Source organism: Acinonyx jubatus, chromosome E2 (assembly GCF_027475565.1).
Source record: "Acinonyx jubatus isolate Ajub_Pintada_27869175 chromosome E2, VMU_Ajub_asm_v1.0, whole genome shotgun sequence".
Lineage (NCBI taxonomy): Eukaryota > Metazoa > Chordata > Mammalia > Carnivora > Felidae > Acinonyx > Acinonyx jubatus.
The window spans coordinates 15295645-15314471 of NC_069396.1; the positions used below are offsets into that span (position 1 = coordinate 15295645).

An 18827-nucleotide genomic window follows, 5' to 3' on the forward strand; every position below is an offset into this window, starting at 1 on the left:
GGAGCCCTATTGATCTGCCGCACACTCAGTGCCTTCAAAGTTGTTTATGATCAATATGCAAATTGCCCATGGCATTGATCTAGTATTAATTTTCAATTAGGGAATCCACAAGGGGTCTCTGAGGGTCAATACCTAACAATGCAAAGGAAACTCCGTTGAGGAGTATCGGGCCTGGTGCTGATAAAAGCTTCCCTAAGCCTCCTTCTCAATAGTTCCAGGCCCTCGGGGCTGTCACCTTCACTTTGGCTCATTTTGTTCCCTCCTAAGTCAGACCCCTTCGGTCAGCAGTCTCTCAGGCTGGATCTGTGGCTGTTGCCCTGGAACTCCCCCCACCGCCGACCCTCCCTACCCAGGGCCACAGGGCCACTCCCTGGCCTGCCAAGTGCGTTCCCCTGACACCCGCCCTCTTGATCCGATGCCCCAGGCCATGCCTCCATGTCTCCCCATGCCACACCCAGACCCGGGACCACTCTCTCCCCCAGCTCCCCAACCACACATACCTTTTTCCTCCCTCTCTCCCTCTCCCTCGTTTCTGCTTAGTCATGGAACGTCACCTTGGCACGCTGCCACGGCTGGAGCTGGCGAGCTGCACGGTCCCCAGAAATCTCAGGCAGTCAGGCAGAGCCGCCAGGCTGCCAGGTTATGCTTGGCAAACAACCCACTGATGTCATTTCAAAAAAACCAGCAGGGTTGGGGGGGGGGGGGAGGAAAAAGGCACAGCTTCAAATCATCTGTTTCTCCTTCTTTCTTTCCTCCAACAAATTTTTTCTTCCTAAATGAAACATGGGGACAGGGGGCTGGAGGGATATTAATTACTTTACCACTCGTTCATGGTTCCCAGAAGAGGCCACGGCCCGCCCTCCAGGAGCGCACAAGGCAGTTCATGTGAGCCATCGATGGGGGTGTCCCCAGGGAAAGCGTGCCCAGCTGGGACCAGAGTGATCCGGGAACTCAGTCATTCCATTACGGGCCCCTAACAGCCCCTGAGAGGCTTGCGTGGGAAAGCTGGGCAGACAGGAGTTGGAAGAGAAAAGTGTGTCCTGCTCTGTCCTCCCAGCAGGTGTTGGGGACAAGCAGGGCACAGCTGTGCTCCAGCCCGGGGCCCAGCAAGGACTCTGTTTGCCTTCTTCTCTCTCTGCCAGGGGCTCTGAATGCTCCAAGTTTTCTTCACATTCTCCAGTGGAATAAACCTTCCAGAGTCTCAGGCTCTCTCATTACCCCATGAAGCCACCTGAAGACCCAACTCCATGCCAGATGGGTAGTGGCCTGCCCACTTTCGGCACTGCCGCTCATCGTGCAGGCTGGTGCATTAGCTAGCCAGGCTAATTGGTTTATGGATAACATTAATTACCATGTTGCTCATTAATGGATGAAATCTTTATTGGTGCCATTGATCAGCGGACTTGTTAGCTGGCCTCCTAACCAATGGCGGATATAACAAGCTCTCTTATTGGCATATCAATTAATGCAATCAATTCCTGGCCAGAGGCTGCCATTCGCTTCCCTAGTTGTTCAGGGGTAGGAGACAGAGCCATGTCAAGCGTGCCTTTACTTAGAGTCCCCAGTTCTCAACTGACCTCCAGGTGGTCTCTCTGCCACTTGGGACTCATCAAAAAAAAAAAAAAATCACACCCACCCTTCTATTTGAAAATCACCTTTCCATGTTCTGCCAGTGACAAAAATGCTACCCTATCAGGATACAGAAGCTAGAAGGAAGACAGGAGGGGCCTGGGGGCTGTTAAAGCAAACAGGAGAGGTGGAGGCAACAGGTGAACCTTTTCAGTCCCCAGACTGGCCCCTGGACAATAACCACACAAGCCTGAAAACACAAGCCACAGGCATCAGCCCTCTGCCTCTGGAGACCCCGCCAACCTCCTCGATGCACCCTCACATCTGCTGACCACGCCTAATGGCATCCGCCTCACTCAAGGCCTCTGACGGGTCCTATATGAAAACATCACTTGCTCATCTGAAATCCCAAGCTCCAGTACCAAAAAGGACTTCTCACATTAGGGACCATCACGTGCCCAGTAAATCTGTGCAAACAGGGGCTAATGTTTGTTGAAACGCATACAGTAAATCTCCTCAACAGCACTTATATCCCTATAAAGGCACAGTTTGGGAAAAATTTCTCTAGGCAGCAACATGTCTTTAGTTAAGTTGTTTTAAAAAAGGCTGAGGGACTGGGTGTGTGGGTGGATCCAGAGGACCAAGGATTTACAGCTGGACTTGACTGACGAGCAGCAAACACCAGGGCATTAGCGCTATGGCAAAGGGGGTGAGCTGATGGCCCTGTGGCTTTGGGAGGGTAAGTGGGGAATGCCTGACCCCAAGACATGCTTTAAAAGGATTACCTGGAGGTGGCCCCCAAAGGGAGAAGCTTCAAATATTATTTCAGATTTGTTTCTAAAAGCCAAAAATAAATTAAATGTAAAAAGGGAAGAAAATCACCACTCTACTCAGCAGTGCTGGTGCTATTAATAAACGTTGCAAGCCCAAACATTTAATTCAAGGAGAGAGGAGAGAAGCAACAGAACTGGTGAAAAGCAGACAGGGAGGGAACGCAAGCTGCTTTTGGCAGAGCGATGACGGAGCACAGGAGGGTGACCAAGGCCATGGCTCAGGGACATAACTCTCAGCATGTGGAAGCACAGCTCGGGGCTCCTGTGATAAACAGAAGTATTTCCTCCCATTGAGAAATAAAAAGTGACGTCTTTCCATGCGGACCACATCAGTACGTCCACAGTCACAGGGCAGAGGCAAGTCCCGAACAGACCAAGGCAGTGGCCAGAGAGGCCCGCCACAGCCGGGGGTCACCCTCTCAGGATGCGGCCTGGCAGCAGAAGAGGGGCAAGAGGCCTCACGGGGGAAGCCAAGGCCTCCTCAACCCGTAAAGTCATGTGCAAGGCTGCATACCACGCAGTGGTCATCCAACACAGGTGACGGGGAGATACCCAGACGAGGGGCCCTCCGCCAGCCACTCGGCACCACAGTGATTTTTTCAGCAAGAGCAGCCACAGGGTCTTCCGACGACAGGAGTCCCAGGGCGCTCGTAAGGTGCAGCTCTCACAGGGTAATGGTGTCTGAACCACTCCCTCAGGAACCCCGTAACACTTGCAGGGGTCCTGCAAAGTTTGATTCCAGTTTTCTTTTAAGTTGCTTATAAAATTTTGGGTGATTACCAAATGTTGTAATAATGAAAACCTAAGTCCACGTAACACACTGGAGGACAGGCCATGGACTCTATGGCCAAGTTAACTAGATTCTGTGCAGACCTCAGAGTAAAACTTTCTGCCATCCCTACTTAGTTGAAGATTCTTCTGAGACTGAGACACAGACACTTCTTCTGAGACTTCTGAGACACAACACTATAAAAACAGGTACCATCTGGAACTACTTCCGCGGGAACAAGGATCTGCATAATAATGGAACCAAACCGAAACAGAACACAAAACAGAAGTTTAGCTGATCCTATTGAACTACCTTCCGTAACTCTTAATTTTTAAAAAAATTTTTAATGTTTTTTTATTTTGAGAGAGAGAGACAGAGAGAGACAGCGTGCAAGCAGGGGAGGGGCAGAGAGAGAGGGAGACACAGAATCGGAAGCAGGCTCCAGGCTCTGAGCTGTTAGCACAGAGCCTGGCGTCGGGCTGGAATCCACAAGCTGTGAGATCCTGACGTGAGCCTAAATCAGATGCTTAACCAAATGAGCCACCCAGGCACCCCCAGAACTCTTAATTTTGATCAAAATGTTGATCAACTCTGCTTTATTCTCATTTTTAAATATACAAATGTGACAACTCTGAACTCCTAAATTAACTATAGTTATAAAGCTTTTCCAGAAAATTATTCAGATACTGGGTGAAAATTAGATCTCATTTGTTTAGAAAGGAGAGCTCTGCTAATAAAGTTTACAAAGCACTGTTTTGCCTGATGCACTGCTCTAGATGAAAACAGAGCGCCCTCTTTGGAGAGCCTCTCTTAGAAGCAATGTGGATAATTTAAAATTTCGAGTAAGAAAGTAAAAACTCACAGCCTAAGCTGACAAAGCATCCTCACACACATCTAATTCACTCTTAATATTACATGGCACACGGAAGATAGCACGCCGGTATGGAGAGGGTTGTATCATGGTAAGATGACAGCGAACCTAAAAGTACTCTTTTAGGTTGTGTATTTGCTTTACAATAAAAAGTGAAGCGGGAGAATGAGCTCTTCAAGCAAAAATCAAGTCCCGTTAAGAAAGGGTTGCCTGATTCTGGTGCAAAGGCGAGCGCTCGGAATGGCGGTTGTCCTTGTCTTGATACTCTAACCAGACAGAAAGCTCCCATAATAGTCTCCCCCAAAGACAAGAGCTTGCAAGCTCTCTCTCCAAGACAGAAAAGAGGGGTTGTCTAATTTGTTCATCTGTGAATTCACCAACTCATTAAACATACCCATTAAGTTACACCTACTAGGTTCTAGGCATTGGGAATCCAACTGGACAAGAAGGACACATTCCTGCCTTCATGGGACCTATTCTCTAGCAGACCCACCTTGGGTGACACAAGATGGCTGAGAGACGTCCAATCTTGCCACTGAACCATCACATCGACATGCACTTGGACAAGAACGTTGCCTCTTCTACTAGGTCTCCTTTTGCTCATCTGAGCGATAACAAGGTTGGCCTTGGATGTTCTAACATCCATGCCATGCTAGGGTTCTAAGTCGGTCCCACTCAATACTATCCAGGGCAATAAAAATCATCAGAGAATCAAACCCTGTCTACTCTAAAAAGACTCTTCCTTCGCAAAGCTCCGGTCCATGCTTCCCTGAGTCTTCACCTGGGTGATTACGTATCAAGGTTCGTCCACACCAAACATGGTAATAAATCAAATCTTATCAGAATTGAACTATAAATCTGTGAAGACTCCAATAATTTCTAGCCAAGGGAATAACACCACAAAAGTACTTTTTAAACTAATTACTCGGATTCCGAAGAGCGGCCCTAATGAGCCTTCTTTCTGCCCAGAACTTACTAAGAGGAAAAAACTACCTTCTGGTGCAGTAATTACTGCTTTCCCCTTCAAACTTCTAACTGGAGATCGATGCTGCATTTTAAGACCCATTGATTTACAATTAGCCTGGCTTTCCTGCTAAAGTGTTTTTTAAGCAGAGTTTACTTTTATTTTATTTTGAAATCTCTGAGATCTGGTTCTTGGATTTTACACCCTCATGAGAGGGGACTGGAAATCTCCAAGAGGAAGATACTCATCAGAACAGAGAGGAGGAGAGGGATGTAAATCAGAATCAGGAGAGAGGGGAAGGGGAAAAGGGAACTTTGTTTGTTCACAGGATAAATGCAGAGACAGAAATTTAAAAAAAAAAAATTTTTTTTTAAGCCAAAACTTTTGCCGAAAGGGGAAGAAGGAATGACGAAATCCAAAGAGAGGAAGCAGAAGGCAGGGAGGTAGGGGGAGAGAGAGAGGCTCACAGTCTCACCAAGCGTGGCTGCTGCCAGGGTGGCTAGAGAAGCTCTTTATTGCCTCTGCTGTTTATTAGCATCCTTGGGAAGGAAAAAAGAGAGAGAGAGAGAGAGAGAGAGAGAGAGAAAGCTTTGTGCGTCTTTGCAAAACAAAGCACTGGTTAAAAATAGTGTGTGCAGCAGGGACAGTGTGCTAACGTGAGGGTCCTGGCAGCTCCAACACTTGCACAATCTGTCCCATGAGGGGAGCAGGAGTAAGCGAAGCAATTAAGAATTTCATGCTGATTGCTTCGAGCATGTTTTTCTATGCCATAAAGATAATAGCATAAAGGATATGGCCTTGCTTCCCTCCCCCTCCCCTGCCTGGCAACTTCTGCCTTCTGTCTTGTAGACTCTTTCTTTTCCTCACCTCCCATGGTTGAGGACTCAAGACGCTGCTTAGCGGGTCTGGCACCGCTTGATGGAATCGGTTGCTTCCAGGCCTAAAGCACAAATCGGAGCTTGTCCTCACGGACCGGTCCCTCCCCACCCCTGGCCAAGGGCAGACCCAGAAGAGGAGCTGTAAGACGAGGAGCTGTGTTACTGAAGCCCCAGAGAGACGGAAGGGCTTCAGAAACGGGGAGATCCAGGCTCTCCGAGGCCCCTCCTGCCATTCAGCCTGGGCTCCTCACTATGGCCAGCTCCCAAGAGTGACTGGAAAAAGATGGTCCTGGAAAGAGAAAGTGAAAAATAAAATCCCCCAATGACAATAAAGGGGGGAGGGAACAAAAGCCACTAACTTTTTTCTTTTTTTTTTTTTTAATGTTATTTTATAGCAAGATTGTATAGGCCAATTTCAAAGACTAACACGAAAAAAGTGCAATTAAATCCTTGAAAAACTGACAGATCAGCAAAACAAAACCACCCGGAGGAGAGCCCGATTGAGCCTCATTAAGAAGGAGTTCAGCCTGTTTTTAAAACCCTTCTTAACCCTTATCTGGGTACCTCCCAGCAGTGAGGGCTCCCAACGCGGCTGGCATAATTAGTGTCAGAATGGAAAGGGAGAAAAATCAACCAGGAAATAGAAATTAAAACACAAATTTAGGAGGGGGGCGGTGGTGTTTCAAAAGGAAAAACCATTCCAAATTCAAACAACAAACCCCCATCAGTCCAACCGGGAGCAATGGGGAGACAGCAAAATGCTCCTCCATACCCAGAGATAACTATGTTCCAATTACACAGAGAAAGGGCTGGGGCAGAGCGAGTGCCACCATCTACTTCTCCCCCTCCTCCCCAAAATATATTCCACCTTGTGGTCGCGTCAACTCTGGGAGGCTGAGTTGATGGCAGACGGACGGCAAGCCGCACCAACCTCTACATCAATTACAACCATCACGCCTGACAATGGGGAAAATGAGATCTGGTGACAAATTTTTGCACCTTCGGTCCTCAGGATCCCCCAAAGGTGGCACGCACGCACATGTGTGAAACAGCGTGTGCGTGGGAGCGAGCGAGAGCATCGCCTGTGAAGCCACCAGCCTGTAAGGAGGAGATACGGCACAGAGATCCATTATAGGAGAGCAGGCCGCTACAGAGGGAATACTCTGGAGATGGGGAAGATGGCAGAGAGACGAAGCCGTTTTATTAAATCGGGCAAATTCTAATTTATTCTGTGGAGACAGAGGAAGAGAAAATGGATTCGCTCGCAGCATCTCCTTTGAGCTGACTCCTATCGCCTCAGCAGAGGGAGGCGGAGGAGATGAAGGTGCCGGGGTTCATGTGGAAATCAGGGGAGGTTTCCCCCTTTCAAAGTGAACATTATATCCATTTCACCTCTTGCGCCAGGAATCTGGAAAATAATGCTTACGTCGGAGAAACATGGTGGTTTTCTTCGGGCTTTCTGATTACTCCAGCAGGTGAAGGGGCTTACAAATTTGACTCCCTGCAATATGAAATCAGAGAGGCGACCACAGCCGAGATAAGACACGGACACGGGCTGACAAAAGGAAAAGGAATAGTGGGACGTCTCCCCCAACGGCAAGACGCGCCCCTTGCCCGATGGTGGGAACAAAAATGGCACTTTTCAAGTTGGGAAAAAGGGGAAAGAAATGCCTTGAGCAAGAGCACCAAGCGCGGAGGTTGTCTTTCATTAACAAAAGGCACCTGTGTTGAGACTGCAATTAGAAAACCAAGGTTTTAATTAAACAATCACATAAAGCTGTTTGGCTCCCATATGGGCCAACATGTCACCTGTGTCTCAGGGTTAGCTGGGCAATGAGCTCCAGCTGGTGTGGAGGGAGGGCAACTGGTGATGTGGTACACATATAACTGCAAAGCTGGACGCTCTACCTGTCTGTGGCTCCCCTGCCATGTCCGACAACTAAGAAGAAGCCAGTGAGGCTGCCGGGAGCAACGGCGCTGTGGTCAGACCATAAGCCACCAGTAACCCTGTACTGCTCGCAGCCAAACACAAAATATTATTCAAAGTGCTGTGCAAAAGCCAGGGGTGTGGCATAGGGGGCTTCCTGTGTCTCCCAATTAAAACTGCTTCTCCATCAAAGCATCGGCCAGGTGCAACCAGTTTACCGAGAGCCCCTTTTAACTAAGAAGAATTCATAGGAGCTTAGACACCTGCCAGCTTCCATGGGAGGGGGAAAAACCAACCTACTTCTTCACTTGCTGCTTTTATACCCCCTGGGCCATGGGCAGACAGGAGGTACACGAGGCTCTGACAGCCCAGACTCCCAAGAAGACAGACAGCAATGCTTCCAAAGCACATATTCCTCTGGGACTCTCAGCCATCAACACCCTCCCTGTTCACGAGCTGTGAACTGATATGAAACTGGTTGTTCCAGGAACTGTGTTGTGTGTTGGCCTTCTGCTGGACGCTGCTGAATGAACAGCTTGGGCCACCTTCACACCCAGGTCAAATAGCTTTTGCCAGGTGCATGGGGTCCGGCTTATAGGAACAGACAGGCAGGGCGACCAGTTTTCATTCCAAGGCTCCCAAGGGCATTCCACACCTGGGACAGCCAACCTGGAGACCTCCCCACTGGTATGTGCAGGCTATGCCTCAGGCTGTGCCCCCCAGGAACTAAGCACAGCTTTGGGCGCCCTAAGTCCACATTGCCCTAGCTTCCCAGCACGCTGGGGACACTGTTTCCAAATGCTTCGGACTATGAAAGTGGTCATGTGTCAAATGCTGAAGAATCCAAGATGGCCAGTCAGCTAACACTGACCAATGACCTCGTATGTGCCTAGCACTGAGCTATCTTCCAGAAAAGAAAATCACTGAAGAGAAAACCTTAGTAACAGAACGCCATTAGTCTGCAAAATGCTCCAACTCAGAGACTACTCAAGGCTTATCAAATCACAGGGCAATCAATACACTCTAGGTTTCATAGACCACCAACACCATTTTGGGTTTTCAACAGGAAAGTCTTCAGACTATCTGCTCACAGAAAAATTAAAACAGCAACAACTCAACAAACTTCATTTGAGCTTTGAAAATGCAAAGGAGTCCTTCTTCCCCATCCTTAGGCTATGGCCTTGCTAAGTTTGTAGAGAACTGGGAGATTTAAGGAGGACTCAGAAGACTGTATAACGAATTCGTTCCATGGGAGCTGAAAAACAAAGTTGCCTTCCCCACCAGAATCCTTCATCTCTCAGACAAAGAAAGGTTTCCCTTGCCCTTTCCACCACCTGATTGTGTGAACTGCCTAAGAGAGCAAGAAAAGGGACCGCAGCTTCTCAGCCTGAATGCGAGGCAGCCAGTCAGAACTAATCTCTGTGCTGGAAGTAAATTCAGTCGGTTCCATGATCTGGTCCCCAGGAGGGCTCAGGCGGCGGGGGGCGGCGGGGGGTGGGGGTGGGCTCGCCTCCCTTGGCGTCCTGCACCTCACACCCCAAAACCTAACCGGGACCTTCTGGGCAATGTCCTTCACCACAGTCAGCCACGGGAGGAATTATGTGAGATCAGGCCCCGAGTGAAATCCAAAGCAACGAGTTTGACTTTATGACTTATTTATTTATTTCTTCCTCCACGAACAGAAGGTTAATATAAGAGCAGCTCCTTGGCAAACCTTTAAGGGTAATTCAAGCGACACTGATGTGAATCAATGTTCTCTTTGTGAACACATTACTTGGCAGAAACTGGCTTTTTGTAACCCCCTTAAACCTAGCCGGCAAAACAAAAAGAAGGGGGAAAATGTCCTTCAAACAAAAGGATGAGGTGAAAATAAAGAGGGAGTCGACTGCACTTTATTCTCTTTCATAGAAGCAAATGGATCCAGTGCTTTCATACATTAATCAATCAATATCACTGACTGTACATCAGCAGGGTAGCCAAGTTATGAATGACCTTTCTGGCAAAGAGGACACTTTTAATGCTCATAAGACTGCTCATAGCTTAGCAACTTTCCGAATTTATGCCTGCATGATTACCCCTCAGAGGCGAGTGGCCGTTAGCGCTGCACTAAATATGGCAAGGTTAGTCATTTCCAATTTGTGCAGAGGGAAGGAGAGACGTGGACGCGCTGCCCCATTTATGCACGAGCTGCCGCAACCTGGGCAAGGTAGGAGGGCAGAGGTGCTGGGAGGCACCGTCCCCGCCCGGCTGGCAGACCGGCTTCCCCTCGGAAAGCTGGCTGGGCCTCCTGTGCCAGCTTCGGGCCAATCCAAACAGGGAAGCTGCAGAGAGCTAATCTAGAAAGCCGTGCCCGGCTCGGCCTCAGCTTCTGCCTGCTTCTCACACTCAGCTCCTGTGTCCACCGAGCTGGCAGGCGGGCCAGGCTGGCCACTGCAGGGGCTTCCCCAGGCCACCTCCGCATCCTCTCCCTGCTGGCTTCCACCTGTGTCTGCAAGCCCTCCCCGCGTCGACTGGGCTTCTCCAACGAGGCAACACAACTGCATGTTTCCAAAAAGGGAACAGAACTTCCATCTTTCAGCTGTTTTCCTTTCTTTCAGCAATCCACAGAAGGGCATTTCTACCGAAAGGATGATGTTGACTTACTCTTTCTAGAAATAACCAGCTCAGATAAATAAACGGTTAAGCCAATTCTCTTTCTTTTCCCCTCTTACCAACTCAGCTGTTCTCTTCACGTCCAGAAGGCAGGAAAGTTCTCTGGATTCCCTTCTATGTGGGTGGAAATGGGTCAAAGGGCTGTCTGTGGGTGTGGGTTTCTGCAACAACCATGATCGTCTCAGTGAGGCCAAAGGGAGGCAAGGCACAAAATCCTACTTGTCATTGCCCCTCAGCTTTCTCCCCAGCTTCCCTATGGTCAAAATCTCTGGAAATCTGTTGGTTCATACACAAGACCTTACTTATTTCTGCCTGACATAGACATAGAGGGAGAAAAAAGACATCCAGGAACTTAGAATACAGCTTTAAATTCCTCCAAGTTACAACAGAAAAAAACAAAGGCTCAAGCTCAACTTTAGGCAGAGTTCTGGGCAGCAACGAGTTTTGCCAAAAGCATTCCTCGGTCTACCGAGTTGCCCAGCAGGGCACCAGTTAGACAAAATGTAACAGTTTGGTTGTAGCCACTTCTGGTTATGAACGTAAGGATGCACCTGTCTGGCCGATTCCGGTTCATATTCCCAAAGCCAGGGGAGTCTGTTTAGGGAGGAGCCTACTCCAACAACATTCTCCAAAGCAGCTGTGCTGCTGGGCCATGAGATCCCAAGGCCGGTTTCCAGAAATAGGTGATAAACAAAAACAGGGAGAAGAGGGGCTTTTTTTTTTCTTCTTCTTTTTTTTTAGGGAGAGAGTGCAAGCAGGGAGAGGGTCAGAGGGAGGGAGGCAGGGAGGGAGAGAGACAGAGAGAGAGAGACTCCTCATGCAGGTTCTACGCTCTGCACAGAGCCCATTGTGGGACTTGATCCCACAACCCTTGGATCATGACCTGAGCTGAAATCAAAAATGAGATGCTCAACTAACTCACCTCCAAGAAGAGCTTGTTTTAAAGGCCATGACTTGGGTGTCTCTGAAGGGGTGGAGAGTTCCTACCTGGGTGCCTCTTGGGGTGATGGATGTCTGGGGCCCCATGCGTGGCTGGGAGGCAACACTCCCCGGCAGCTGCAGCCCTGCACTGCCTTCTCTCTGGACCAGATCCTCCCTCCCAGGGGGTCAAGCTCAAATACAGAACACTGCTCTCGTTGCCCACTGTTTTCAATACATTCAGATTCCCCCATCCAGGAAAACTCCTTTCTGTTTAGAGCAGGGAGGGAAACATAGAGCCCGTTCTAGTGGGTCGCCCCTGAAGGAGCGGGTGCAGGACAGCGCACAGACACCCCTTTCCTGTTCCAGCAGGAATCATTTTGAATGTCTCCATTTTCCCATGGGAAGCTGCTGATCCACATGTTTATCAGCTATTAAAAAAAAAAACTTGCAAAGTACACTTTTCGCTTCATCATTTAACAAATATCTGTCTCTCTGCCTCCTTCATAATTTACAAACTCCTGGATCACCTTTGGAGCTGCTACCCCGTGTTCCTCCCTCCCTTTCACTTTTTCAGAGAGAATTTTCTTTCAAAATGCAGGGCAAGGATTTTGCTAAACCCTCAACCACCCTTTCTCTCCAGATCTCTACCCGAGCCTGGCTGTTCCCCTACCGCCTCTCAAAAGTTCACCCCTTGTCTAATGTCTTAAGATCATGAATTTTATTTTTTGCATGAAACTGGCTTTACGGGCTCTCAGAGTTCCCCCAAGTTACAAACACTACTTTCTCCACTTTTCTTCACCTTGTTGTTTTCCCTGGCCTATGGCAACTAGTCCGCTTCTGCTTTTCTCTCGTACCTTCCCTTCTGCCAACCCACCAGCTGTCCAGCTGGCAGACGTGGGACACTCTTCGCTCTGTATGTCTACACTGCTCTTCTGGAAGCACCCTGGTACCTAAGATGCCCTGCAGCCACAGGGCTGTCTTGTTGCAGGTGTCGTACAGCACGCCACCCTTCTGTATATTTAAGTCTCTCTATAAAGAATAACATCAGCCAAGATAAAGGGGCTCTAGATCTTTCCTCTAAGCATTTCATGGAAACTCTCACATAAGTAACGGCACAGAGTAAACCGAATCCTCAGGATGAGGGCGGACACCCTATTCTGGGTGAGCTCAAGCACTGCCACATGGGCATCCCTGAGGCCCCCGATGCAAGAACAGGTCGTTCCCTGGATCTCAGACCAGTCCTCAAAATCTGTAAAAAGAGAGAACTTTCCCCACTCACACATACGTTTCACTACACCAGTGAATCCCTTACACCCTCAGGAATTTCAGTCCCAGGAGAGCAGGAGGACAATCCAGGCCTACGGCAGCTCCAGATGTTTGCTGCAAACCAGAGTCCAGGACTGGAAGAAAATTCTCTCTGAAAAAGTGAAATCGCCAAGATGCAAAAGATACAAGAATGTGAAAGTCCTTTATGATTTAAAGATTTCACACAGGAATAGAGGGATCTATTTTCTGACTCAGTTTCTGTGTCTTCACTTCCTGAGAGAGAAACCTCTACGCAGACAAGGTGTAAACTGTGCTTCCCACAGGTGGATCCAACCTTGTCAGGCCACTCCTCCTCTCAGAGCATCCAACCCCCCAACCCTGGGCCTGCTGACAGAGGTAGGTCTAGTGAACTGTGCTACCTGCCTCCTCTTCCCCAGGACATGCCAGCTACACCGGCCTTCCTCCTGCCCCAGGCCCCTTGCACCAGCGAGGCCCTCAGTCTGCCACCCCATGCTCACCACCACGTCTGCACGGCTCTGAAGATGCCTGGCACAGAGGAAGCTGCATTAAATACACACTAGAAAATATACAGGCATATGTACAGACACAACCGCATCATTATTTAGTAGCAACTCAAATTCCTATTGTATTTGTATGCAGTGTGCTTGTAAGCAGTTGTGAAGGTGTGCTTACCCCCTGTCTTAGGAAGATGCAAAGTATTCCTGTGCCACTCCAATAGTTTAAACATTAGATCTTGGAAATGGGTTGTCACGTATCAAAAGGCACGTACTTAAAACTTTGAAAGCTTCCGAACTTTGAAGTGCCGAATCATGTGGGTAGCAAGGCATTTACCTCTCAGGTGGCCCGTGTTCCCTTGACCCTCTCTTCTTGGCCAACAATTGCTCCTAAGTCACACTGACGGTGCACATTAGGGCTACCAAACCTCAGTTCCAACACCTGTGGTCTAAGTCAGCATCCGTACCAAGAATGAAAGCCATCAATCACCCACACGGAAACAAGCTATTTGGAAACATCCAGCTAGAGTTTGAAGATGGAGCCTACGGGGACCCAGTGGAAGTGGTGTTCAGTTTGTGGGCCGTGATGATGTTCGCTGAAGAATGACAGTCTCCGGAATCATGGCGGATGTGAATGACAATGGTGGGGGGCGGGGGGGGGGGGTCGGTGTATTCCCAGCTGGGAGAGTCTGAGCAGGCATCAGGTGAGGCCAACATTTGTCTGCCTATCAGATTATTTTAAAAAGTGGATTCTGCATTCTTTCCTACCCTCAGGCCAGTGAAAGCCAGCTGAACGACCTTAATCAACTATATTAAATAGCAAATGGAACATCAGCATAAGAACCTAAAAGTTTTTACATTTTCAAAATGAACCCATGACTTGAAGGCCTCCTACCACCAGGTATTCTCCGGTGACTACCTGTATCCAAGCAGGGCTGGAATCGAATGACAAGACCGAGGACAGGGCCATGGACCAGGCAGGCCAAAAGGCGAAGAGGCCAAGGGGAAGAAGGCATTTGTGGCAGAATCTCACTGAGGTCCTATCGCTGTAATCCAGGTGGGTGCTCACCTCACAAACAAGCACACTAGGTCCTGAGTTAGGCCATGGGTGCTTCAGATAAGCCTTCCCCTTGAAGGTGGCTCCATTCCGGGTCATGTCAGCCACCTGGGCTGTGACAAACCTTTGTGAGCACCGCTGCATTGATTGCTCTCTAATGAGTGTTAAAAATGACCTCAGGCCTTGCCCCCACCCAATGTGCCGAGGGCAGGAGCCAAGACCCAGAGTCTATAGGATGGGGTACAAGAAACAGCGAGAGAGGCAGGCTTTTCGATGCTGAGATGGAAGGGGCCTCTCACTGCCTCTGACTGGCCAAGGAGGCAGGTCACCACTGTGATCAGGGTTACCTCCGACCCACAATAAAGTCTTCCACCAACAGGGCTGGCTCTTCCCAAATCCACCACTGATGAAGGCCCTGATATGTGCCAGAAAGGCCCTCTGTGGAGCTGTGTGGCTGTGGGCCAAGGACATGCTTGTTTGAAGCCTGAAAGCTGGAGTGCGGCTTCCCTTGCCCTCAAGGATAGAGGAAATGCCACCTTGAAGATTCTGCAAAACCCCAGGGCGGCCATGAGTGGGAGAGGCAGACCCAGGGCTTCCCCAAGCACAACCAACATGAGACCCCTCCCACAGGAAGGAAACGGGTGTACTGAAACTTCAGACCAGAAAGATAATGCGATGCTTCCGGCCATGAGAAACCCAAAGTGGCGAGAGGGGAAAAAAAAGGAACAAAGAAATCATTGTGGACAGATAAAATGAAAATCTGGCAGGGCTCTGTCCTAACAAATGATCCAAAAGTGAACTAAGACTAACTTTTCTCCCTTGGCAAATGTACTGTAGGTCAAGGCACAGTGCCTGGAAGACAGAGAACCGAAGAGGGAAAGAAATGGAAGAAAGAGACCAAGGTTCAGAAAGAATGTGCCAGGTGTCATGCTAACGTACATTCTCTCACTTAACTGCCACAGGAGAATTAATGAGACAGACCTCCAAGATGTGCACGGCCATCTCCTTCCACAGATGTAAGATCTAATACTTTAGAGGTGTGCAGTTGGGATCCTGAAGTAAACATGCAAAATCTGTCATATGTATGCATTTTTTCTCGGGTGAAGGATCATTTCATTCATCAGGTTACCTGAAAAGGTCATGAATCTCGGGGTTATGTAACTTGACCAAGGTCAGCCAGTTCAGAAAGGCTGGGATCTAATTTCTCATGTAACTTTTTTATTAATGTTTATTTATTTATAAACATTATTTATTGAGAGAGACAGAGAGAGAGAGAGAGAGAGAGAGAGAGAGAGAGAGAGAGAGAGAGAATGTGCACAAGCAGGCGAGAGGCAGAGACAGAGAGACACAGAATCTGAGGCAGGCTCCAGGCTATGAGCTGTCAGCACAGACCCCAACACGGGGCTCAAACCCACAAACCATGAGATCAAGATTTGAGCTGAAGTTGGATGCTTAACCAACTGAGCCACCCAGGTGCCCCTAAATTCCCATGTAACTTTTAAAAAGCTCAGGGTGCCTGGGTGGCTCAGTTGGTTGAGCATCCAACTCTTGATTTCAGCTCAGGTCATGATCCCAGGGTCATGGGATTGAGCCCCACATTGGGCTTTACACTGAGTATGGAGCCTACTTAAGATTCTCTCTGTCTCTTCTCTCCCCCCCACCCCCGACCACCCCTAACCCCTGCTTGTGTGCTCTCTCTCTAAAAGAAAAAAAAATTAAAACAAATAAATAAAAGCTCTTGCAAACAGGACTGATCTGAGAGTTTCCAATGTTCACTGGCATGAGAAAGGAAGGAAAAGAACCAGAGAAGGTTATCCTCAGAGTTTCAGGAGCCGCAGAAGGAAATGGGACGGACCCTGGGTCACAGAACAATGTATGAAGACATTCATGGGCCTTTCCATTTTATTCTAGAGGATGTTCAAAGCAATTTCACCTCTTTGAACACATTCAAAGTCACAGAAGTGACGTTTTTTCATGGAATCCAACGGGGCAGCCCTACCCATCACTGACACAGGCACAGACACATTAACCTACAGTCACAGCTCTACCTGATGCCAAAAAATGACCTGGGAATGACAGAAGAAGCAGTAAATATCCACATTCCCTAAATTACAGTCTTTCTGGAAGGAAGTTCTCCAAAAACATGACAGGTCATTATCTTTGCAGAGGGGAATATCTTATCCTCAGGGTTGTGCGATTTCCCAACCCACCCCCCCCCCCATACAACATGGCATTTTTAAACGTCATAAGCATTTATTGATTTCTCAATTTTGGAGGAGCGCTGCACATACACTAATTAAAAATGCACTTCATTGACATGAATTTTTCCCAGCAATGGGCTGAACAGAAATGACCTGGAGGATCCAGGGTTGAGTCTCACTAACCCAGCATGAGACCATCCAGTTGGCCTTCTCAGCACCAGCCTGGAACATATCTGAAGCCTATCATCTGTGACCTTGCTGAGAGGAGTAATTCTACTCTGCAAAGAAAATGATGGCAGAGTAGCATATTATGTGATTACCCTGGGTACTTACACTAAATGCAGAAAAACCAGCAATTTTAAGCAGAGTAAGGGCAAAGTCTAGAATGGCATCACCCAGATAAAAGAACCCTAGAAATGTGCACCTCATCAAATAAAGAGGTGTACTTGGTGTAATTCAGAGTAGGAAGACAAAGTGTTATTTGTACATTGTGTGTGCCCACACCTTTTCCTTGCAAGGGACAGAAGGACACAGGAAACACCTTTTGGAAGACAAAACACGCCCAAGCCTGAAGGCTGTCAGGAGCCATACCAGGACCCCACGAGCTAGTGCCCTCTGAAGTCAATAAGCAGTTGGACTCTTCTTCTATTTATTGCTGACACCTGTTTAAACCTGGAATCTGCATTTATTTGGGTGGCATATCTGTTTTTGCTCATGTGGTCACTTCCTGTCAACTTTGTGGCCAAGGTAAAAAGTAACAGATCCAGGAAGAGTAGGATCTTTTGCAGAAACAAAAGAGAAGGGGGGGCGCCTGGTACCTCCGCTGGTTGAGCCTCTGACTCTTGGTTTCAGCTCAGGTCATGATCTCACGGTTGATGGGACGGAGCCCTGCGTCAGGCTCTATACTGGGCACGGAGCCTGCTTGGGATTCTGCCTCTCTCTGACCCTCCCCTGCTCGCGCTCACGCTCTCTCTCTCAAAACAAATAAGTGAACATTAAAAAAGAAAAAGAAACCAAAGAGAAGTGACACTGTACATGACCAGGCACTTTCTTCTCAAGGCAGCAGCTCTCCCAACCGTAACCCAGGTCCATGCACCGACTTGTTCACGGGGGTTTTTCTGGGCTAGTGCTCACTAATCATCAAAAGCGTTGGATGACTGTGGTGGCAGAAAAAAGACAACAATAGCAACAAGAACAGAGCAGAGTAAGTGTATGGGACAGAAGGCTCAGAGCCCCCTGCAGCATCCATAGGAATCCAGCAAGATGGCACCCAAGTAGCTCACTGGCTGAGCTACTAATCGACAGGAGAGATCCAGGATCAGGTACTGGTGAAAGAAGTAGGATAACACACGGTCGCTGCTCCACAGAGGTTTAAGATTTCAGGGATGAACAGTAAGAAAGTATTAAACAGCCAAACAACGTTGTCAAACCTTTCTGAACAATAAGAGATAAACAGCACTTAATTATAATTATGTGTAAGACTCTGTGGTACTAGTTAAGCGTTATATTCACTTAGAAGAGTGGGAGATGAGGGAAGAATTTGTGGTTTTAATGGTAACATCCTCTTCTTGGTCCTTTCTTACCCACACTGGCTTCTCAACTTGCTGTCTCCCATTTAGAGCATCAGGACCCACCTCGGTAGCCACATTAGACACCTTAGCTGCTTTCTCCCTATTTCTTCCACATGGAACCACATCCACAGCAGCAAGTATCTCAACCCTTCCACCAGCCCAGATCCTCCCTCATCTTTTACCTTACATGAGGTTCACCATCAACTATCAAATATCACTAAAAGTAAGTAATCAATGAAGAGACAAATCAGTAGTATGTCCCTCCTGATAGAATGGCTCTAGGAAGAACATGTCATTTTTCTGGAATTTCTACCATAACACAAAAACAGATTCTAATGATAAGGAAACACCAGACGAACCTACATTGAAGGACACCTACAAAATAATGGATCTGTACTCATCAAATATTTTGAGGTTGTAAAAGAAAAACAAAAGACTGAGGAACTATTCCAGATTCAAGGATGTTAGAAAGGGCAGATGAATACTGCTAGTGATCTGGGATCTTCTTTCATGGAAAGGGCATTACTGGGAAAATTTGAGCAAGATCTGTAGATTATCAAAAAGTTTGGTATCAATGCTATTTTCTGATTTGGATAATCTCTGCGTGCTTACTTAAGATGGTGTTCCTGTTCTTAGAAGATATACACTAACATATTGAGAGACCAAAGAGCACCATGTCTGAAATCTACTCTGAAATGGCACAGAACAACAACAATGTGCGTATCTGCATCTATCTGTTACACAAGTAGGGAGTGAAAGGGCGTGAAACAGAGAGTTTGATAAAGCAAATGTAGTAAAAGTTAAAATTTGGAAATCTGGATAAAGGTATGTAA

At 47.9% G+C, this 18827-nt stretch overlaps 1 protein-coding gene and 1 long non-coding RNA gene across 9 annotated transcripts in view; both read right to left on the reverse strand.

Moving 5' to 3' along the window:
• Positions 1 to 18827, reverse strand: part of ZFHX3 (zinc finger homeobox 3) — a 276618-nt gene that overhangs the window by 64063 nt on the left and 193728 nt on the right. The window lies entirely within an intron of this gene.
• Positions 671 to 11195, reverse strand: LOC113604341 (uncharacterized). Its single transcript, XR_003426228.2, has 2 exons — positions 10523 to 11195; positions 671 to 10428 (listed from the first exon to the last, which is right to left on the reverse strand). It is a non-coding gene; the product is annotated as an uncharacterized LOC113604341 (long non-coding RNA).